The following is a 24,591-nucleotide window of genomic DNA, read 5'->3' as shown; positions in this document are numbered from 1 at the left end:
GGTAACCATAGTTTGTTTTCTATGTCTGTGGGTCTATTTCTGTTTAGTAAATTAAGTTCATTTGTATCTTTTTTTTAAGATTCCACATATAAGCAATATCATATATTTGTCTTTGTCTGGCTTACTTCACTTAGTATGATAATCTCTAGGTCCATCCATGTTGCTGCAAATGGCATTATTTCATTCTTTTCTATGACCGAGTAATATTCCATGGTAGATATGTACCACATCTTCTTTATCCATTCATCTGTCCATGGGCATTTAGGTTGCTTCCATGTCTTGGCTATTGTAAATAGTGCTGCTGTGAACACTGGGATGCATGTATCTTTTCAAATTAGAGTTTTCTCCAGAAATATGCCCAGGAGTGAGATTGCTGGGTCATATGGCAACTCTATTTTAGTTTTTTAAGGAACCTGCATACTGTTCTCCATAGTGGCTGCACCAATTTACATTCCCACCAACAGTGCAAGAGGGTTCCCTTTCCTCCACACCCTCTCCAGCATTTATTATTCGTAGACTTTTTGATGATGGCAGTTCTGACCACGGAAGATGATACCTCATTGTAGTTTTGATTTGCATTTCTCTAATAATTAGCAATGTTGAGCATCTTTTCCTGTGCCTGTTGGTCATCTGTATGTCTTCTTTGGAGAAATGTCTATTTAGGTCTTCTGCCCATTTTTTGATGTGTGTTGTTGTTGTTTTTTGTTTTGTTTTGTTTTTTTTGATATTGAGCTGTATGAGCTGTTTGTATATTTTGGAAAATAATCCCTTGTCGGTCACATCGTTTGCAAATATTTTCTCCCATTCTGTAAGTTGTCTTTCGTGTTGTTTATGGTTTCCTTTGCTGTGCAAAAGCTTTCCAGGATGCTTTTTTAAAAAATTTATTTATTTGTGGCTGTGTTGGGTCTTCGTTGCTGCGCGTGGGCTTTCCCTAGTTGTGGTGAGCAGGGGCTATTCTTCATTGCGGTGTGCGGGCGTCTCACGGCGGTGGCTTCTCTTGTTTTGGATCACCGGCTCTAGGTGTGCAGGCTTCAGTAGTTGTGGCACACGGGCTCAGTAGTTGTGCCTCACAGGCTGTAGAGCGCAGGCTCAGTAGTTATGGCGCACGGGCTTAGTTGCTCCGCGGCATGTGGGATCTTCCAGGACCAGGGCTCGAACCTGTGTCCCCTGCATTGGCAGGCAGATTCTTAACCACTGCACCACCAGAGAAGCCCCTCCAGGATGGTTTTTTAAAAACTATCAGTGCTTCATCCCAGACCAATTAAATCAGAACCTTTGGGTATGGACCCTGGGCTCACTCATCGCAGGTGAGTCTGCCGTGCAGCCATGGTGGAGAGTTGCTGGTCTGAGGGCTCACATGGGCCACAGGTAATGGATGGATGTTCTGCTGATGTCTGCTGCAATTTGGCCAGTTGTCCCTGCGATGACTTGGCTCCCTCAGGACTTTCTCTGGGTCCCACAAGGCCCAAGGCCCTGTGGGACATCCAGGTTCTGATCTCGGCTACAGTGCCAAGCACCTCCACAACCAGCTCTGCAGTCAGACTTTCAACTAAGTTCCTTAACAGCCTCTAGGAGCCACAGAGATTCCCACGCTGTGCTGCGTCTTCTTTGATGTGGCCACAGACACCTGCATGTTCCCTGGTGCAGGGAATGTGTTTGGTCGTCCCTGCAGACTCTGAAAAGAAGACAAAGTATTCTCCTCAACTTAGCAAACATGTCTCCCCGAAGGGAGTTGGAGACACATGCCTGTCTGACCCCCCTCTGTCTTCCTTTTCCCATGATCTGTTGGAAATAGAGGGATAAGCTCCCCCCTTCCTCTTCCTGCCTTGGAGGGACGGATAAAATTTTATGATGGGATCCTCCAGGCCTTTAGAAAATCCTCTCTCCCTAGCACTTGACTTTCAAGCCTATTGTCATTCGTGCAACTCATGGAAATCTGATTTGACAGTGAAACCTCAGCAAAGGCAGAGACTGCCCTTCCCTGAAGCACTGACACTCCCTGCTACACAGAATGGGAGGCCCCAGAGCAAAAAGATGTATAGGTTACAGAAACACTTCTAAAAATATTTCAAAATAACATGATCTCCACATTTCTGTGCCAAGATTCAGCATTTTACACGGAGTCTTGGGATGCACAGGCCTCTTCCTGGATCTCCTGTCACCCCTGTCGGAGCATTTGAGGAGGCAGGTAGAAGGGGGGCATTTTCATTCCCATCTCATATTTGCACAAGGAGACAGGGGAGAGACTTCAGTGAACACTGGGGCCCTCAGAGGGCAGGGGTGGAGTAGAGGGGCCAGAAGGAGAGAAACGAGAGCTCTGAAGTGGGTCTTGAGTTTCTGTTAATGTACTGAAATTCTTGGGATTCTTAAACCTCTGAGTAGGTCTAATATATTTTATTGAGAAAAGTGAAGTCTTTGACTCGACTGTGAAAACTGGGAAATGCGAAAGCCATCTCTACGTAAACCTGGGTGTACAGTCTGGACCGCCTCCATGGGTGTAGGTTTACCTGACTTTCCCTCACTCCCACCCCTCCCACATGTCTGTCTCCATGTCAGTCCCCCTGCAAACACTCCTGTCGCAGGTCATTGCAGGCTCACCTCTCTCTCTCCAAACGCCTCATCCTGCCTCTCACTGCTCTTTCCTGCCCCACTCTGCTCCCCTGCCCTCCTGTGCATGGCCAGGCAGGGCTACATGCCAGCCCCCAGGCCCCACTTCTGTAGCTGCATAAATACCACTAAGCCCTCTAGGCTTCTAGGAGCTGGGCCTGCCTCCCACAGGAGATTAAGAGCCCACAGTGAGTCAGCAGCCCAGCTGGGCCCCAAGCCCCAAACTCCTGGCTGAGCCTCTATCAGCCGGGGCATTCCCTGTCCCCTCCTAGGGACCCCCTTCTCCTCATTTCCCCCAGGCCATAGGTAGACATCTGCCCCTACGTTGGGCTGTCAGAGTCCCACGGTATCTCCTTCCCTACCCTGTCCCAGCTCTGGAGCTGTCCTGCCTAATGCTCTTGGCCATGGCGGTTGGCCGTGTCTATATGGCAGAGAAGCCTGTGTCTTGGTGGTGACAGTGGCATTCTGGAAGACAGAGGCTGTGGGGTGTGCATACCTCGTCTCCTTGGCTGTGACCCTATGGGTTCTAGTAGGGAGAGCTGAACGGCTGCCAGGACACCCACAGGCCTTCGGTGCCCACACACTCCGTGAATCACAGCTACTGTACGCTGCCCTGAGTCACCACCAGGAACCTGGGGAGGCAATATCAGCCTGTTTTTAAAAGATCTGCTCGCGTACTCAGGCTCTTACAAAAGGCTTGATAATTATTGCCAGGAATAGGTATTGGTTCAGGGTCTCCGGGGCTGACGTAGGCAGCTCCTTTGATAAGGGGCCAGGACACCACATGCGCAGCCTGATCGCCGAGGGGCTGGATTTCCGTGAGGGCGGCACCCCCAGCTGCCACGGTGGGGAGTATCATGGACCCCGCCTTTGCTTCTTGAGGGGACGGATGGGAGCTGCAGGAGAAGCCCTAGCACCAACTTCGAAGAACAGAGATTGCGTCTCTGTGCCAACTATTCTCTGAGTCACTTAATGTCATTCCCATTCACGGGAAGAGAGAAGTCTGGTGCATACGACTAACCAGTTTGACTTTCCAGCTTCTTGGCAATCCAGGAATTTTTAGGCCTCCGTAAATAAGTCTCCAAAGCTCTCCCTCTTCTGGTGGGGAATGCCCTCTTCACAACCTTCTAGTCATTCAACGAGCCTTTTGGGGACCTCGGAGCTACCACACTCCTTAGAGATCATCTCCTCCCATTTGCTTACTGATGAGCAAATCAAGACTCAGAGTAGGGACAGGACTTGTCCAGGTCACAGAGATAAAAACCAGGTGGCCAGACCTGGAGTTAGCCCTGTGGAGATCACGATGGATAAGACACAGCCTCTGCCCTCGAGGAGTCCCAGATTATCAGGGGAAGCAGTCATTTGTTCAGAGAGCAATGATACAAGGTAGTATGTAGTTAGATCCATAAAAAGTTGACATGAAGTATCATGGGAGAGCGAAGATGCGAGATCACTCCTGCATAAGGAATAGTATATCATAAGGAATAGTATTAGAGTAGATCTTCCAGAGATGGGTTGTATTTGGACACTCAGGGATAGGAGAAGGGGGATAAGGGTAGGCAAATGAAGGAACTAGCTTGAGATGAGTTGTGGAAATGGGATGCCCAAGGAACGTAAGCCAGTTTGGCTGTTGTACCAGATGCTAAAACCAAACAGTGGGGTGTGGGGAGGGGAGTAGGTTGGGGGAGGGTCAGATGATAGGAAGTCTGGAATGTGGGATTTGAACTTATTATCATTGTTATCATCGCATAGCACCAGGTAGCAATGTGCCCAGCATTTTACTGAGCAATATTAATCACGTAAGGCAGTGTACTTTCTAGGAACTTGGAATTCAAGACAGAGAATGAAATTAGGGACATATATTGAAGGCATAGATTAAACATATACATAAATCAAAAACTATTTAACACGTAAGTATTTAAGTGCAAGTAAAGGAGTAAGTGCATTTAATGAACCGGTGAGGGAAGAAGGAGTCTGGGGACTTGTTCCTGCAAGGTCTCCCTCTGTCCTCAGCCTCCCCTGTGCTCTGCAGCTCTGGGAAAGGCCTAGAAGAGCTGACATCAGTCCTCATATTAGACGTTGGCTTTGTGTGGCTTTGTGTTCCAGATGGCTGATTTCTTACATGGAACTGTTACTTGAGTTTCCACTCATTCTCATTGATTGATCCAGTTCTCTTCTACATCCCAGTCCTGAGCTCATAGCACCCAGGAGACACAGCTTGGAGAAGGCAGGGGGTAGGCATGAGGGCCACTGAGTATGGTGGTTCATGTTAACCACTGCACAAGAGAGAGTAAGTGGGAGCTAAAATCCAGAACTCCTCCTCTTGTCAAGTCAAAAGACTGTGGGTTGCTGTCTTCCTGCAGCAGGGAGTGCCTTTTTCTTATCCACACAAATGTGTTTTATGGGCTTGTGGCTCTGACAGGGTTATGGCCAAACAGCTTCTCTATATAATCCTCTCCAGCCTTACCCTCCCTGCCTGCCCCTCGCTCCATGGCCCCCCACCTTCCACCTGGGACATGGAAACACTTCCAGCCTGATGCCCTGGGCCAGGTGCCAGCATGGCGATGACTCTCAGCCACCCAACTCTCCCACTGGACCCCTGGCTCCTTTTCTGTCCTGTGAGGCCGGAGATCTGAGAAAGGGCAGAAGAAAATCTTTGCTCAAATATGCCAACGACTGAGAAGTATCCACGCACATGCTCTAAGGCCCCACTGAGTCGAGGCCTGTCCTCAGACTGTTAAACAGATCCCTGGCTATCCCGGTGCACTTGGCAAACACGGCACTCGACACTTCATACACTGTAAGAGTTGGAAGCACCTCAGGGTCCCTAGTCAGCAGAAATCACTCCCCACCCACCCCACGACCCCCTACACACACCATCCCCGACAGAGGCCACCCAGCCTTTCTCTGTCTGAGCATTTAAAATGACTTAGAGCTCACCAGCCCCAGATGGCCCCTCCCATTGGGAGTGAACTCTGGCTGTATTAGCAGTCTCCTCTTTTTGTTCTGCTGCATTTCGACCCCTGTAACTTCCACTGTTAGTTCTGGTTCTCTCCTTCGTTGCCATACAGATTTGTAGGTAAGAAGAAAAGAAAGAGAAAAAATGACACCCCTCCACAAAACAAACAAAAAGTTCTCTTTTACCCCCTCACTCATATGTCTCTGCACCAGGAAGTCAAACCTCCTGAGAAATAGCCCTCAATACTCCCAGCCAAAACTTTGCCCATTGTCCATGTAATGTGCCTTTCTTTGTCCTGTTCCTATTCTTGTCTCCACACTCCTGGGCTGGTTTCCTGATTATAGGCTGGCAAAAGTCACTTGGACCTCATCCCCCTTAAGTACGGGTTCCTGACTTCCCACCCACCCCTTTGATTCTGCTCCTCCAGGCAGCTTATGGTATATACTTTACCTAGATCAGCACCAGGGCCTCCATGAGCAGTTGCGCAGGTTGTGCACTGCTCAGCTGCACATCAGCCTCTAGACTCTATTCTCTTAAGTCCTTGCTAAGTTCACGGAGTCCCTTTTGAGGGGGCAAGATATAGGCAGGAGAAAATGAGAACTTCTTCTCTGGGATCCCTTGGCCCTCCAACTACCCACCTACTTTTCTCAAATGGATTGTGAGCTCCCAGAGGGCAGAATACACCTCTTATTTTTCTCTGGGTCCTGAACAGCAAAGTACAACTCAGAGCCCTAGCCAGGTTAGAGGTTCAGGAAGTGTTACTTGAATGGATGAATGAATGAGTGAGTGATAAAAGAGTAGGATTTGATTGCTAAAGGGTGAGAGGGGAGCAGTTGAACAGTAGAGAGGGATGGGAGGGTCACTGACACACATGTGCATGGCCTCACCTCTCTGTGTTTTAGAGATTCTCAGGGGCCTCACTTTTCCCCTGGCAACTACTCAGATAGCTTGTCATTAGAAATGAACATCATGGTGGCCCACTCACTGTTCCCCCAAGTCATTCTCCTGTGTCTGACTTCTTTGCAGACTCCCTATTTCTGGCCCCACATGACCAGTCTGCATTTCTTTCCAAGCTGCATTCCTGATTTTCCACTGTGTCTTTAACAAAGCAAGACACTTGGAAGGCCAGTCATGCAGCAATGATGATGGGGGCCCAAAATAGGATGTTGGCAGGAGAGGAGAGGAGGAAACAGGAACAAAAAGTAGTTTGAAAGGTGAATTAAAAGAACTTGATCTGGGTTAAGTGGTCGGTAGAGACCCAACGTGGCAAGGGGAGAGAAGAATCAAAGAGAAGTCCTCCAAGGGAGGATGGAGGTCCCGTGGATGAAACATGGATGTCCAGAGGACAGGCTGACTGGAGCTGATAATGAGTGACTTTGGTTTTGTGCATTTTTGAGGTGCCAACTAGACATCAAGTTGGAATTGTAGAACTGGTATTGGAGATACGGGACCCAATTTGATAAGACAACTGTAATAGTACCATAGAAATCTGAAATGACGGTGAGCAAGCGAGGGTGCGAAAGTCCTTCCCAAGGTGAGTTGCTACCTCAAGATAAAGGCCTAGCTGCGCCTGCCTCAGAGTTGTGAAGAGGCAGAAAGAAAGAAAGAAAGAGAACCTAGTGTGGCCTAGGAATTGTGCCGGTGCTCCACGCAAGCCACATACCCACCCTCACTAGACATCTAGACCAGAGCTGTCCAATAGCACTTTCTGTGATGATGAAAACATCCTCTGTGCCAATACTGTGGCTACTAGCCCCATGTGACTATTGAGCACCTGAAATGTGGCTAGTACAACTGGGAAACTGATATGTAACTTTATTTAAATTTAATTAATTTAAATATAAGTGTAAATAGCCACACAAGGCCAGTAGCTACCATTTTGGACAGGACAGATCTATTCCAACCTCTTCAATTCACGTGTGAGGAAACCAACAAAGTGACTTTCTCAGCAAAATTCTTTTCCCTAAAATATGAACTGATTTTCGTGCAACCCTTTTCCATTTTCATGTAACTCTTTTTGTGTAATTGAGGCCAGGTGTGCTTAATAGAAATCCTGACGTGGCTAGAATTTAAGGCCTGAATAACAAGAAAGATCTTTTGAAGAATGGAGGTTTTTGCTAAACTTTTACATTGGTTTTCAATGTTGGGGTCAACTGGATTATTTTGTAGTAACTCGAATGCTCATTAATACTAATTCTGATGAAATTGATAACCTTGATTGAGCACTGACTATAGGCTAGTAACTTGTATTAGTTCTCTATTGCTGTGTAACAAAATACCCCCAAACTCAGCAGCTTAAAACAAAGAACATTTATTATGTCATTTATTAATTTCCAAGGGTCAATAATCAAGGAGCGACTTGGCTGCATGGTCCTGGCTCAGGGTCTGAGGTTGCAGTGAACATGTCAGCTGGAGCTGCTGTCTCTGAAGGCTTGCCTGGGGCTGGAGGATCTAGTCCTAAAATGGCTTACGCACATGGTTGTTGGCAGCAGGTCTCAGTTCCTTACCTTGTGGACCTCTCCATAGCGCTGCTCACAACATGTGATCTTCCCTCAGGAATAAGTGACCCAGAAGGAGCATGACCAAGTAGGGAACCTGAATGCCCTTTTGTGACCCTGCCTTAGAAGTGACACACCATTACATCTGCGGTATTCTGCTGGTCACACAGACAGACCACTTCTAATGCTCTAAAGGAGGAGATTACATACGGTATCAGCATCAGGAGGCAGAGATTATTAGGCGCATCTTGGAGACAGGCCATCTCAGTGCTTCACACATACCATCTTGCTTCAGCCTCATAAAACGAGCAGGTGGAGGCCATTATTTATCCCCTTTTACAGATGAGGTGATTAAGACCCAGAGAGGTTAAGTGACCTCCCAAGTCTCTCAGGTGACAAGTAGCAGAGCCATGTCTCTCCAGGTCTTCTTGGCAAAGGCTGTCAGACCTCCACGGTTGCACTGCCAGCCACAACATGCTCCAACAGACATTCTTCTTGATCCAGCCCTTTGGCTCAAGGCATTTTGCAGCTGCTAAATCTTTGTGAGAAATTTAACACTGACTTGTTAAAAACATTTTTTTGAAACTAGGAATAGAAAAATACTTCCTCAACACAATCAAATGCAACTCATGCTACTCATGACTGTAGCAAACATAATATTTAACTGTAAAGCATTAGACATAATCTCATTAAAATCAACAATGAAGATACAGAGATAAGAAGTAGAATTCTTGGAAAGGAGAGAAAATTATCATCAGAAACTCCCAGAGAATCAGCTGGAAACACTTAGCAGTATTAATGAGATTTCAGCAAAGGGGTGGATCTGAGCTACACACCTCAGAGCAGTAGCTTTCTTACAGTTCAGCAGTAACCAGCAACAAGGTACAACATATCTCCTTCATCCCCCAGTCCCCTTGTGCCACCCTGGAGCCAGTGGCCTGTGCTCATTCTGTGGCCAAGGATTTGTGCCTTTTTTCTAGCCCACGTGCAGGGCAGGGTGCCTGAATGTTTGGAGGGGGGGGCGGGGAGGGCTGCGAGTCAGACAGCTGCAAAAGGAGCCTTCAGGCTGGAAGTTTTCTGCATGGGTCTAGGACTGTCTAACACCCTGGGGAATGAAAGGCAAGACCTCTCCTGCCACTTTGGCTTTTCCTCTGCAGAGAAAAATAAAGGACAGGAGATAGGATGCTGGCAGGGGCTGGACAGTGTCTCACCATGAAAGCGGCCAGAATGGAGAGCACCCCTGCTTTTTGAATCCTGACGATCCAGGTTGGGTCATGGCTTGGGCACTATTCATTTGAAGCAGCTATGCACCTCTCCAATCCCCACTTTCTTTACCTGTGGAGCAAAAAGGGGATTGCCTACCTCCTAAGGATTGTGGGGGAGAATGCAATATGATAATGAACAGGAAAGTACTTTACCAACTAAAGTACAATGGAAACAGAAAGTAAGACTGCTAGTATTGATGAGGGCTCCGAGCTGGCCTGCTGACAGAGCCGCGTGCTGTGCCAGCTCCCTGGCTGGTCCCAAGGTCCCCAAGGTACATCTGACCCAGCTATAACACTACACCGAGGTCCCATACAGGCCTCCTGCTTGGTAAACTGACGACACTGGCTGCTTCAAATGCCCTAAGAACAGGCACAGGAATGCAATCATCTTGTACGTTTACCTGGGCCCAGTTTCCTGATCCATAGATGGGCTTTGATTTCTCTGATAAGTTTGTTTGTATTGCAACTTCTACTTTGAGGACCCCGGGTCAAAGGGTATCACCTTCCTTTCTAACAGGGAGATGGTAGTACATCTCCTGGAGCCTCGGGCCAATGCCTCATGCCCCCATCCACGTTTGGGTCTGGCCCACAAGAGAGCCAGTCACCTGAAGTAGGGTCCCAGGGAAAAAGACAAGCTCCCAAAGAGCCTGTGAGGCCAGGAGAGCAAGGGTGGAGGAAGAGAAGCCTCCGTGGTCCTCAGAGCACAAGGGGAACAGGCAGGGCTTAGGGGGACACAGGACAGGTCGGGGAGTGAGAACTTGGAAGGAGCGAGGGAGAGGCTCTGGGAACAGGGGCCCCAAAATGATCTCTTGGCATTTCAGATGTTTGAGAGTGATTCCCCTGCCCAGGGTCCCTGCCTTTGGGACCTCCAGGAGGTTCCATGCTGAAAGCAGCCAGGATTTCCTAGGTGAAGCACGTTGCCCCGCTTGTGTTGGGAAATGGGGAAATTCTGCAACAGCTGACTTCAATTACTAAGTCCTCTCTGCTTAAGAGATGCCATTCCCCCAGCAGACTGGAAAATGTTTAAATCTACCGGGACACATGCATGCCCGAGGGGGAGGGGTTTGCTTAGGAAGTGGACTGGCTGCTTCCCCCATTCCTGAGATGACAGCAGAGGCCCGCACCCAGAGCCAGGGCCCCCAGGCCCGGCCGGCTGCTGCAGGCTGCAGCCCCAGTGGCCCTGCAGGCTCCTGACTGATGGATGCCCAGCTGTGCAGGAGGCCACTCCTCTCCCTCAGCTCAGTCAGCCCTGGCTGCCTGGGGCTGCAGGTCTATGTCATAGTCCCGGGGGGAGCCGTGGGGAGAGCCTACCCTGAGCTCCTAGGCCTTGCCTGTGGCCACCAGCCCGTGGAGTGAAGGGCTGGCAGCTGTAAACCGCAGCCAAAGGCCAGCTGTCCCTGTATGTCTGCCCAGGCCGCTTCTGAAGCGTATCCTCTGAACATGACATGACACTCAGCTGGCTGCTGAGAACTAAGAAACCACTTCAGTACGAGGACTCCTGGGTGCAAAGTGCACACATCTCCCCAGGGAGCCCCGCTGGTCCTGCTTACCCCCAAGTCTGGCTTCTCTCTCCAGCCTCATCTCCCTCAAAACCGAGTTTCTCTCCCTCTCCCTCTGAAGGTCTCTTTTTCTGTGTCTGTAGCTGCCTCTCTACAGTTCTGTCTCTCTCCGCCCCTCTGCATATGTCTAGGTGTCTCTGTGTGTGTCTGTTTCTCCCTGTCTCTCTGTGCCTCTCTGTCTCTGTCCCTGTCTCTCTCTCTCTGCCTCTCCTATCTCTTTGTCCCTCTGTCTCTCTCTGTGCCTCCCTTTCAGTCTTTGTCTCTTTCATCCTCAGTCTCTCTTGGCCTCTCTCTGATCAGCTCTTGCTGTCTCTGTCTCTCTCTCATCCTTGAATAAAGCTGCCCAGACTGTACCTCCAGCAGGACCGAGGGCCTCCCAGAGGCTCCACAGAACAGAGCAAGGTGGACACTGGGCCAGGCCCATGTGTCAGGTGGGCACAACGGTTTTGCTGGAACTTGCCCTCTGGCCACGTGAAGACTGTCTCTGGCACCAGGGCATTCTGGGCATGCACAGCAGGCTCTGAGGCATTCACTTATAGCTGATGTACTTTGCTTATTCAGCAGAAACTAACACACCATTTGTAAAGCAATTATACTCCAATAAAGGTGTTAAAAAAAGAAATGCTAACAACAACAAGAAAAATAAGCAACAGTGTTGGGCGGCTCCACTCATCCTGGGAGACACAGAGGAAAGGGGATTACATGCTGTGTCCGCGAATCCGTGAAGCTCTGTGTCTCCCTCCCAGGGAGCCAGTGTTCTCATTCTCTGTATTCTTTGGTCCTTCCAAGTGGCAGGAAAGACCTTTAGAAACCAGTGTCTGAACAAAATGCCAGCTGGAAAACCACAGGTTTCTGCTTTTTCTAAGTGAGCTGGAGGGAGTGGGGCTGGGGCTGAGGGATAGGTAAAGAATTACTGAAGATATAATAGGTACAGCAATGCAGAGCCCCATAACTTGAAAGGCTTGAAAGTGCAGCTGAGTCCAGGGCTTCTGACTGTACACACCTGTGGCCAGTTCATCCCCCACTCCCCGCCGCGACCACCACCACAAAAAGATTGCCACCCAGCAACCAATATATGAATCAGAGTAATAATAAGGGCCATTTCTCTTGGGTCAGGGGTACTATCAGCCACTCTTTGTATATTATAATATCTTGGTCAGTCCTACCAAAAATCCTAGGTAAGTAGTCCTCTCTCCATTTTACAGATGGAGAAACTGAGGCTCAGAGAGGTTAAGCAACTTGCCTAAAGTTATACAGCTAGTGAGTAGAAGAGCTGAGATTAGAATCTAGGACCATCAGATTCCAGGCTGCATGCTTGCCCCATTGTCACCCTGCAGAAAAATTTTTAGTCATGTGGAAATGGTTCTTTTCATACCTGAGTGTCCTTTCTGTGAGTGGATCAGAATATATTGATAGGAATATTTGGAGACAATGAAGCACCTGGTCAAGCTCACCTCTCCTCCCTGCCTTCCAGGCAGCATGTGGATTCTCAGCATGTCCGGGAGCAGTGCTGTTCCGATCAGTCTAGGTAGCAAAGGCCCACAGTGATGTCTGTGGAGCTTCAGGAAACACTCCATTTGCTGCATCTTACCAGTGGTCAAAACAAAAACAAAAACCAGATATTAAAAGCTTAAGAAAAAGGTATGGAAGAAAAATTTGCGATTGATAAAATTCTAGTATTTTTTTCTTTTCTTTGAATTGGGATAAAACTGACATCATTCTCATTATTGTGGCAGGATACTTTGTTCACTAGATTTGACCCGAAGGTCTAAGAAGGGAAGGAAGGGCTCCCGGGGGACCTTCTCCCAAATGTAGCTGCTCCTCTGATCAGCAGTGATTAGGAGGAGTGCGTGTGCCTTACACTTCTCAGGTCAGAGAGAACTTCAGAAACAAAAAGGTTAAAAAAAAAAGACATTTGGTCCATCTATCTGTAGACTCTTCCTTCCTTCTTTCAGTGGAGAGAAGAGTCCCATTCATAGCCATTGTTTCTGCGAACAAGAGGGGAGAAAAGGGTGGCTTGAAAGGCAGCCAGGCAGCGCAACACGCCACACCCACTCGGGGATGTTTAAACCTGCTGAGGCTCTTGGAGTTGATCTCTCCCTGCAATGACCTCACGGGGACAAGCTGTGTATGTCTGGTGCCAGGATAAGGCTGTGGCTTCGCCCACAGAAAAAGTTCATGAGGTTTAAAAGAATTCATTAATAATACAATAGTGACCCAGAGAATATACACCCAAAGTGGATTTGGGCCCAGTTGCTAATTTGGCAGTCTTCATTTGACATAAACTTGATTCCATTCCATTCCACAAATATTCCCTTAGTTCCTGTTGTGTGCCAGTGCTGAACTAGACACAGAGCTCTGACCCAGCTTATTCACTCTAGGAAGGGAGATCAAATAGGTACTCAAAGAGGGAGGGGCGTTCAACAGTCAACAAATGTTTTTTGAGGGCCTACTAGGTGCCAGGCATTCAGAATGAGGGATTCCTTAAAAAAGCTTTTTGGAGGAAGTCTGATGGCAAATTTGACTCCCTTTTTTGATCAAACAAACCACACTCAATTTAATTTCACGAGCAAGTCCCTATTATTTAGGGACTTTAAAAAATAATGTTAATGCTTTTTCATTTTAATTTTTAATGTGTTTCCTGCTAGGCTTTAAGCTTCATGGCGGCTGGGCTGGAGATGTGCCTTGTGCACGGTTTGTCTCCAATGCTGAGATGGTGTCTGGTCTAGTGAGTAGTCTAGGAAAGCATGAACCTGGGGAAGCTCCTGGCCTGCAGGGGTGGTTGTGAGATGGAGAAGGGATGAGGAACAGGAGGCCTGCTCACAAATTATCCTACAAGACAGAGCGACATAAGTTTTCTTTCTTTTTTTTTTTTTTTTTTGCGGTACATGGGCCTCTCACTGCCGCGGCCTCTCCCGTTGCGGAGCACAGGCTCCGGACGCGCAGGCTCAGCGGCCATGGCTCACGGGCCCAGCCGCTCCGCGGCATGTGGGATCTTCCTGGACCGGGGCACGAACCCATGTCCCCTGCATCGGCAGGCGGACTCTCAACCACTGCGCCACCAGGGAAGGCCGCGACATAAGTTTTCTAAAAGAAATAGCAAAATCTCTCCCTCTCTCTCTCCCTCTCTCTCTCTCTCTCTCTCTCTCTCTCTCTCTCACACACACACACACACACACACACACACACACACACAGAGTCAATTAAGGGCATAGGATGAATTGTGGGCTTCATACTCCCATGGCTCACTGAACTGGCCATCGTTTTCATAGCTTTGAACAATCAAATTGCAGATACCTTGAGTGGCTCTCTCAACACCCACTTCAACCTCTTTTCTTCTTGCCATCTCTACCATAGAGTCAGAAAAGCTAAAATACTTAACTTCCCAGCCTCCTCGGCAGCTAAGCATGGCCACGTGAGATGGTCATCCCTAGCCGAATGAGATGACGCCAGTGAGATGTTGGCAGAAGTCCCTGGGAGGACTTCCCTTTGAGAATATAAAGGCAAACATCACAAGGAGAAAGTGTTTGCCTTGGTGTCCTTCACGTAGCCCCACTTCCTGCCTGGAATGAGGACTGGAGGTACAGCAGCCATTCTGCAACCATGAGGACAAAAACAAGTCAGGCAGGGAGGTGGTAGGAACCTGGGTTCTGAGAGGTCCCTGAAGCAGTGCCACTCCTGCCCTGGACTGCTCACCGCTGGGCTCCTCTGACAGGAGGGAGAGATCCCCTCCTTTTTCTTGCCATCTCTACCACAGAGTCTGGAAAGCTAAAATAATTATTCAAGCCACTCTAGTTGGTTTCTTTTACTTGTGCCTGAGCACAAGCCTAATAATATGTATAAAACAACCACTACTGACCACTTTCCACATTGCTGGAGGCTTTGCGTTCATCAATCACCATGCTGAGAGGCACAGAGAGCTAACAGTTGCGGAGCATTCACTTTGTGCCAGAAACTTCTCCGAGTTATTTAGGTGTATCTCCTCTCCACTCCTCACTTATTATCAGTCCCAAACTACAGATGAAGAAGCAGGTTTGGAGAGGCTATGTAGCTTGCGCACGTAAAGGGCAGAGCTGCTAGCTGAGCTCTTCGCCGCTCACCTATGACGTCTCCTCTCTGTCTCTTTAATAAAGTCATTCTCAAGGAGTGGCCCCCAGACCTGCAGCATTGGCATCCCCTGGGAACTTGTTAGACATGCAAATTCCCTGTCCCCACCCCAGACCTACAGAATCAGAATCTAGGATGTGGGACCAGCACTCTGTGTTTCAACAAGCCCTAAAGGGGATTCCAGTGTGTGTTAAAGCTTGCGAAGCCCTCTTTGGAGTATGTGAGGAGCCTCCATTGTCCTCTCCTGGACATTCCTTATTGCAGCTCCCGTCGGGCTCCTCCTTGGGTTCTAAATCTTGGAGTCCTTTTTTGATCCTAGATCCTGGTTGATCTCTGCAGCTGCCTTAGTGCAGGAAGAAAAGGGATTCTTTGCTGTTTTGGCCCCAAGTCCAGCTTTGGGCCTCAGATCCACAGCCACCTAGATGCAGTGGTGTTCCAGGAACGCTGTCAGGAATGAGCCTTTCTAACCCAAGTAGCCCCCCCAGCCCACCCCAGGCTGGATCGGCTCGTTTGCTGCTCCGTGTTCTCCAGTCTCTTTTTCATACATGCCAAAGCACCTCCAAGAGTCCACCTTGGGAAACCCCACCTGGAGCTCCCACTTCCCTCCCAGCTCGATCTTTGGCCCAGGTGGCCTCTGGAGTTAGGGCCAGGAGCCAAAGAGGTGCTTCTAATTTCCAGGGTTTGTGAGTTTATTCACAGACTCAGAGCTAGAAGGGGACTTGGGGACCATCCAGTTCAATCCCCTGATTTTATCAAAAAACAGAGGCTGAGGGAAGAGAAGTGATAGGTCCATGTTTATCAGAGAGATGGTAGAAAGATGGGGTAAAGCCCAATGGAGTAGACGTGGTAGATGCAAGTCCCGAGTCTGCAGTGCGTGATGCTGCCTCTCTGACACCCAAGAGCAACTTCATGTTACCAGCTCAAGACACACGCCTACTGACTGAGGTACAGACAGGCCCCAGATGCTTCAGCTCCTGTTGGACAATGTTCATGTCAAACTCTGGGCTAACCCACACTTACTGATGCTCCTCTTGAGGATGGAGAGAAATCTCAGACCAGCAGAGTAGAAAAGAGAGGAGAGGACAGGGCTACTGACCTGGGGGAAGAGACCAAAAGATTTTCTGCTTGCAATGATTTCCTTTGAATGTATCCCAGGTTTGAGCTGTCCCTGCGGAATATTAAGGGGATATTTATGATACTGATGGGGTTAGGAAGAGAAAACTGGGGACCATCAGTAAAGGGACCTTTAAGGGAGGGTGAGAATGACTGTGTTTTTCTCCAGGGCCACTTGGAAGATAAATTCGGGCCCTTCCACAACAGCTACTGCCATGTTCCCTTAGCACAAGTTTTCATTTCTCAAGGCAACAAAGGCAAGGGACAACATACCTCCAAGGTGAGTTCCAGAAGAGAGCCTCCTTGTGCTCTGGAGGATGGCTCAACAGAGGCCAAGTTAATTTACTTAAATTATACCATACTCAGGTGCTCAGCATAATTTTAAAGTGATAACGAACATACGAACTCTTGTTTCTGGGTAGTTTATCTAGTGACATCTCTTGGCATTCACAGGCAGCCAATTTCTTCCGGAGGAATTTCCACTAATCTCTTCTCCAGGAATAGACCTTGGCTCCCAAGGCAGTGTCAGTGAGCTCAAGGCATAGCTTGACTTGAGCCCTAGCATTGCCAAAGCAAAATGCCCTGGCCGTAGACAAGTGGACAGAGATTTATAGAGCCTTTTTTGAGGTCCCCAAAGCCAGGATGGCTGCAGCGGTCTGTGAGCTTTGGAGTCTTTCCTGCTTCTGGGATGTGGGGAGTAGAGGTTTGAGGGGGAAGGAGGTGACAGTAGGGAGAGCAGCTCAAGTACATATGATCAGCCTTAGCCACTCTCTGACCTACTTCTCCTTCCTCATCTACCATTTCTGTGGCAGCTTTCCCACCTCATCTGCACTTCATCTTTATGCCAAACAGATTTAACTTATTTGGGGTGAAATATTGTTGGTTTCCAGACTCTGATTCTCCCTGGGAATGATCTTCAACCAAATAGAAAATATAATTTGTAAAATACCCCATTCAGATTTGCTTCAAAATAATATGGAAGGGGAAAGCAGTGGGGTTACAGATGAAACAGGATTGCCTCTGAGTTGATCATTGTTAAAGCTGGGTGATGGCATTATTCACAATAGCCAACAGGTGAAAACAACCCTAGTGTCCATCAACAGAGGAATAGACAAACAAAATGTGGTATATACATACAAATGGACTATTATTTAACTTTGAAAAGGAAGGCAATCCTGACACATGCTACAACGTGGATGAACTTTGAAGACATTATTCACCCACAGAAGTTGAGATATATATATATATATTTTGTTTTGTTTTGTTTGTTTTTACAGATATGCAAGGATCCAACAATTATAGCACTCTCTGAAGAAAATAGTTTCAAAAAGACTCTGACCGGGCTTCCCTGGTGGCGCAGTGGTTGAGAGTCCGCCTGCCGATGCAGGGGACGTGGGTTCGTGCCCCGGTCCGGGAAGATCCCACATGCCACGGAGCGGCTGGGCCCGTGAGCCATGGCCGCTGAGCCTGCGCGTCCGGAGCCTGTGCTCCGCAACGGGAGAGGCCACAACAGTGAGAGGCCCGCGTACCACAAAAAAAAAAAGAAAGACTCTGACCAAAATCAAATGGGTTAGAGAAGAGAGGAAACAGGGGTGAGCAATAAATCATGTTTCCTTATATATACATATACACACATGTATATATACATGCTTACCTATATATATACACACACACATTTGTATATATGTATACATGTGCATAGATTTATACACATATATATAGTTCAGTATAAATGGATAGTGATAGACTGGAAATGTGTAATGCTGAATAAGAATTCTTAAAATAGAGGTGAAATACTGCAAAGGATATTCTAATGAGATCTAGAAAGAAAAGTACCATGCTACTTCAGCAAAACCTAGGTGTTGGGGGCAGGGCATACAGAGTGAAAGCATCCAAGAGTCTCTTGGGATAAGGAGAAGAAAATGGGGGAAGTAGAAGTAGTCTCAATAGCTCAATGGCATAAATCTTAGAAAGTCAAAGCAGAGAGTTGGCTCCCATGCTCCAGCTCATTTTTCACGAAGCTCCCCAAATGCTAAACAGATTTCCTGTACCCTCGGTGACAAGAACCTCCGCTCTGGCCAAAATCCTGCCCCATTTTCCCACCCCAGTAATATGCATGGCCTCACAACCATCTCCTGCAGGGGCAGCCAGCAAGCATCCCAGGCTGTCTCATGCTCTGTAACAGAATTCCTGGAGCCCACCTCTTTCCTAGTCTCCTTTTTCTAGGAGGGGGCCATGACTTGCTCCCAGGAACCCAGGCAGGGGCTGTTTCCCATCACTTCTTGCAACGAGGTATTTCATGGGGCCTGAGAGAGGAAATCAGGTCTCTGCTCCCCCTGGGATTAGTGCCATTCTCTGGTCTGTTCTCCCAGAAGGCCCTTTCTCTAGGTCTGACATAACTTTCTCCTCCAAGACAGGACCAGCGAGAATCCATTTGTGTATAGAAAGACGAGAAGATACTTTTGACGTATTGTAATGTGAAAGAAGCAGGCTGCAAAATAATTTATATAGTATACCTCTATTGTAAAAAAAAAAAATCCCACAAAACTATATTACACCTTCATTGCATAGATATATAAATGGGGAGGGAACTGGGATTGGAGGTAAGCAAAGGGGAGTTTAGTTTTATCTATATTGTTTGAGTGTTTTACCGTAGGAATGTAATCATGAATCACATGTGTGTAATTTAAATATATACTTAACCCATAACAAGAAGAAAGACCTTCATGCTTTGAAGGGCAGATACGTCCATTAATCCATTCATAAATACCCACTGTAGGTCAGTAGCTGCTGGGGAGAAGAAATGACTCATGCGTAGCTGAGTCCTGGAGGCATTCTCTGTCTGGTAGAGGAGATAAGATGTGTAAACCAGTAAGTGAAATAGGAAGACGCCCAGTGGAGAACCGTATGTGCAAGAGCAGATGAGGAGAGAATTTGGGAGGAGATGAGAGGAGAATTTGGGAGGAGATGAGCGATAACAGTAAGCACTTGAGTTTGACTAGCCTGAGGGGGGAGGGGAAGTAAGGGAGAATAGTAAATGATACAGCTAGAAAGGGAAACCAAGGCAAAAGCGTTCATTTATTTATCTAATGCTTCCTGAGTGCCAACGAATTTCACTGCCTAATGGTGGGAGAGGGGAGAGGTTGTCTGGGGCAAACAATAAATACATTTTGCTGTGTACCTGAAAATAACACAACTTTGTTAATCAACTATGCTCCAATATCAAATAAAAATTAAAAGAAAAAAAAAAGACCTTGGGAAGGCCAGCTGGCTGGAGATAGCAGATTCAGGAGTCCTTGTTTCTGGGTGGAGGACAAAGCATGGGAAGGATCCGTCAAGGAGAGCATTTGGTGTGGGACCAGGAAAGGAGAGGGTCATTATGGAATCTCTTGGGATCTCAGCAAAACAGGGAAAGATCTAGGGAAAGATGCCAGGACTTCAGTTACCCAGGAAGGTTACAAAGGAGCCAACAGAGGAATTGGGTTCTGGCATTTCCACCTCAAACTCGGGCTCCTACCCTCCAAGGGTGGTGGCCCATCTGACTCTGTGTGTGCATCTGGCACTGGCTGCACAGAGCTGCAGCTGGGAGCTGACCGGGTGAGGCAGAGACAAGAAGAGAGGGCCTCGCTTACAGCATGGAGGAGGGAGGGGTATAAACTGGACATTCAGGATATAAGACCTGCTAAATAGTGAAAGGAGTAACCACATCCTCTGATTAGGGGTCATGTCCAAGGTGACGGTGCTCTGCATCTCGCCTTCATGGTGTTCTCCACTGGCTCCTCCCCTACGGCTAGCTTGGGAGCCCACTCTCCCCAGGCCTCAGAGAGGAGACAAGGAGCACACACGTCCTCCCGCCTGTATGTGGGTTCAGGACTTTATCTTAGTGGGCTGCTGGTGAGTGGTGAGTGGCAGGCATGTTTTACAACCCCAGATTAAACGCTCCTTCCATATGAGTTTATGTTTATGTCTTTCAGATTTCATCTTTCTATGTATAAAATGCAAGCTCAGTTTGACAGTCAAGGCTACCATAACCTGGTTCCATAATACTTAGCTGTGGCTGGTGTCTTCAATACGTGCTACCCTTCTCCATCCTGCTCCCTGCCCCAGGGGCTATCCTACAGTAGCCTCTGGCTTCTGTTGGATTCAGCTGTTGGGGAGCTCCAGAGGGATACCTGAGTGGTGTGGGCGGGTGATGACAGTGTATTTATTCTTCTGGGTCTAAGTGTGATGCTGGCTTTATGAGACTGAAGCTTGCAATTTTATTGGTCCACAAAAACCAAAAATACCACCAAATGCAGAAAAATAGCAATATTGTTCTGTTTTCAGCAGCATACTCTTTGCCCCTTCATCTGACAACTTTGTAATCAATTTTTCTAGAGAAAGAACGGAAATATAATCCATTCTTTCCCCTAGTGGGTTTGATTGGAATTGGATTCTTTTTATATTGGTAACGTAGAACAATTTAAGTTTCACAACTCATCATTTGTAATGTCATGTCAAATTCTGAGATTGCTGTCCCATTTGGGAAGACCTCTATCATTTTCTTCCATATATAACTAAGACTTAGAGCATTTCAAATTTTCTTGTTCAGGAATTAATCTTAAATACTCTTTGAATTGCTCAGACCTATAAACCAGCTTGCCTTTGGGCCCCATTATAGTGGTGGCATACCATGAGTTTTATGTTATCTTTTATAGAGGGTGCTGTGTGGTTTTGCCCAGATTCCCTCATGGGGTCAGTGCAGCCATCCCTCAGCTGCTGGAATATAGGATCTGCTGGGGCCACATTCTGGTCGGCTTTTCCCAGTCCTGCCATCCTCATTTCCTTACAAGTAGAACTCCTGAGAGCTCTCCACGGTAAAAAAGTTACACGCAACTTTCCATTTCATAGGCCATTTCTAGGGAACCCCATCTAGGACATCTTCATAGATGTCAGGATCTTGTATCAAAGCAGTAAGAAATGTAAATCTTCTGCCAATGAGTTCATATGCTTTACTCCTCCCTCAATAAGATTATCGAATAATCCAAGGTCCTTTAATTCTATTTGCATTTTCTTTCTTCGTCTTAATAAGTTGCTAATTTTGATATGATGTGAAATTTTTTTATGCCTATAGGCTATAAACACAGGAATCTGAGAACTAATATGTGAAATTCCATTTAAAAAGAAATAGTATGGTGTGTTTATAGTTGCAGGTGCTGCGTTATACTACTGACAATGAGAACTGAATTCTAGACTTAAAATTTTATGTCTGATGATGGGCCACAGACCAGCCCTGGTTCCTCACACAAACCTCTGTTCTCTTCACTACCCACATACATCCATGCTGGGCACCAAAGGACACATTCTTATTACAACTGACCTCTCTGTACCTTCAAGTCATGACATCAGATGAGTTGGCGGTAAGAGTATTCCTGGAAGCCATTCCTTCATGAGGACAGCTAGCGGTGAATTAAATATATACAGAGTGACTGTGAGCAACTTAAATATATCACACCAAACCCAAACTCATCTTCTCCTTAACCAGATCCTAAAAATGCCCATGACGCCTCCAAAGCCACCCAACATAGGATGTGTGTGGCAGAGGGAAACTAGGATCAAAAATACCTTACTTTTACAAAATTTACCCCCCCTAAATTTATAAAAACATAGAACATATGAACTTTGCTAGGGTTCCTTCCCAGGCCTGGGAAGGGGCCTGTGCAACTCTGAACCCTACAGCTTGAACTTGACCAGTTTCATTGTAAATCCGCCTCTGCCTGGACCTCTCCCCGCAAGGTTGCCTGGAACTGGCTGCATCTTTGACTGAGGCCTCTGTTCTTCTAAGGCAGCTGTTGTATTGCACGCTCTCTCTCTGTTCTAGTCACAGTCTCTCTGTGCCTAGAGGTGTAATGCCTTGGCTCTTACTGAGCCTGGTTTACTGGGCTATTCTTTATGGCTCTCCTACACCCACACGTTTGCAAATAAACCCTTTTCAAATGATCCCATCTTGGGTGTGCCCTCTGTTTCCAGTTGGGACCCTAACTAGTCATCACTCCCTCCTCCCCAACAAGACTTCTGTTCCCCTCCAGTTGCCCCCTGACTCCCCCTTCCTCACCCACCCCGATCATTCATTCTCCCAGGCCTTGGCTTCTACCATCCCCCTGCCCAAATGTTCTCAGCAAATCTGGCCCTTTCTTCCAGGCCCAGCTCCACCCTACCCTCCTCCCCAGTCAGAGTAGTGTTCAGGAAGCGCTGCAGGGTGAATGGATGTTTGGATATTATCTGAGAAGTGTCTGCTTTGCAGAAGCTCCCAGGAAAGGGGAGGGGTTCCTGAAGATACTGATTTTACAATTAACCCTCGGAGAAGGAGGCTGTTTAGAACACCTTTCCTGGAGACTAGACTCGCTGTTTATTGCACCACTTAGGGAGACCCTGGCAAAGTGAGGAAGGTTTCTTCCATCCCCCAGGTGAGCGTGGCAGGATTCCCTGTATCTGTGAGTATGTGAGTGATTAAAAGAGAAGCTGGCCAACTTCCCTACACAAATCATTTCCAGCCACAGTGCCCGAGGGATTCTGCTGGAATGCAGGGCAGGAACACAAATGGATTCTCACTGATCCTGTCTTGGAGGAGAAAGTTATGTCAGACCTAGAGAAAGGGCCTTCTGGGAGAACAGACCAGAGAATGGCACTAATCCCAGGGGGAGCAGAGACCTGATTTCCTCTCTCAGGCCCCATGAAATACCTCGTTGCAAGAAGTGATGGGAAACAGCCCCTGCCTGGGTTCCTGGGAGCAAGTCATGGCCCCCTCCTAGAAAAAGGAGACTGGGAAAGAGGTGGGCTCCAGGCATTCTGTTACAGAGCATGAGACAGCCTGGGATGCTTGCTGGCTGCCCCTGCAGGAGATGGTTGTGAGGCCATGCATATTACTGGGGTGGGAAAATGGGGCAGGATTTTGGCCAGAGCGGAGGTTCTTGTCACCGAGGGTACAGGAAATCTGTTTAGCATTTGGGGAGCTTCGTGAAAAATGAGCTGGAGCATGGGAGCCAGCTCTCTGCTTTGACTTTCTAAGACTTATGCCGGAAAAAAATGTAGGGGCTTTCAAGCCAGAAAAGTACCAGATGTTTGGGGAATTTCTTTCTCTGGCTGATTTGAAATTAGGACATGTTTTTATCTCCTTCATAAAATTAGAAAGGTATGCCTGTCTAAATGGAAGTAGTGATTGATGACCTCTTGACTCTCCACATGTGAGTGGGCAGGATGGGGGCGTGGGAGTTGATGTGGTTAATAGTCCATGGAACATATTATTCAGCATCAGTGGAAAGAGCACTGACCACAGGCAGTGTCTGTGACCTAGGCCAAGTCCCACCACTAAGTGTTGTGACCTTGGGCGAGTCAATTTCCTATTCTGAACCTCAGTGTTCTCGTCTATACAATGAGTTAATTGGATGAAATGATCTTTACTGTCTCTTCTAATTGTAAAAATTCTATGGTTCTCTTAAAACCAGCCACAGGCCATTGAGATTGTAAAACTGTTTTCTAGTCCTCTGATTAGGTGAGTTTATTCTCCTGTGAGCAGCACAGTAATGAAGCCAGGATCACAGTGCTCGGGCTCTCATCTTGACTCTGCCTCTTCCCATCTGTGTGAGCTTGGAGAAGTCAACCTATCTCTCTGAGCCTCAGTCACTACCCCAGGGCTCACAAGGTCAGATCTGGTTTCTCATTCCCCAGAGAGAAGATTTATGGTACAAAACCAAAACTGTCCTGGGTCTCGCTGTGTTGGTTCCAGCTGGGGAGACACATATTTCTGAGCCTTCTCAAATAAACATTAGTCTGTCATATATCCTGCCTTAAGATCCACCTCAAAATGTAATCCCCTGGGACTTAAATGGAGCACAAATACACAGAAGATGAAAGTACCTTGGATGTCCCTCATTTAGGCTCCCATTACCTTCCAAAGCTGAGTCTCATCCCCGACACTGCTCTCCTTAGGTGGCTCAAATTGCCAGGACACTCATGGGGCCATTTGCAGGAGGAGAAGACCCATATCCTTCTGGCAGTTTTCCATGACCCTGAATCCTGGAATCAAAAACATCGCCCCATTGGGATTCAGTCCCTCAGAATGCTTCCAGCTCACCCTGACTGCTAATTTATTGGTGACAGCACTTCCTTAAACGCAGGAGCTGGAAAGAAGTGATGCTTTCACAAGGAAACAGGTAGAACAGGTAAGGCCTAAAGGCCTTGTCTCATAGCACTAGTTTTGGATCAGGCAAGCCCAGATTTTATTCTCAGTGGATTACTGTCTAGCTGTGTTATCTTAGGTAAGTTACTTAACCTCCCTGAACCTCAGTGTCCTCCTCTGTGAATACCTACGTTCCAGCATGGCCATGAGGTTTAGAGATACTATACATAGAATAGTCCCTGTGCAGTGGCTCACGTGTATCTGGAGCTCAATACATTTTAGTTCCTTCTCCTTCTCCTTCCTTTCATGAAATATGAGAAAGTGA

Source organism: Delphinus delphis, chromosome 4 (genome assembly GCF_949987515.2).
Source record: "Delphinus delphis chromosome 4, mDelDel1.2, whole genome shotgun sequence".
NCBI lineage: Eukaryota > Metazoa > Chordata > Mammalia > Artiodactyla > Delphinidae > Delphinus > Delphinus delphis.
Note: the sequence above shows the minus strand (reverse complement) of the source record.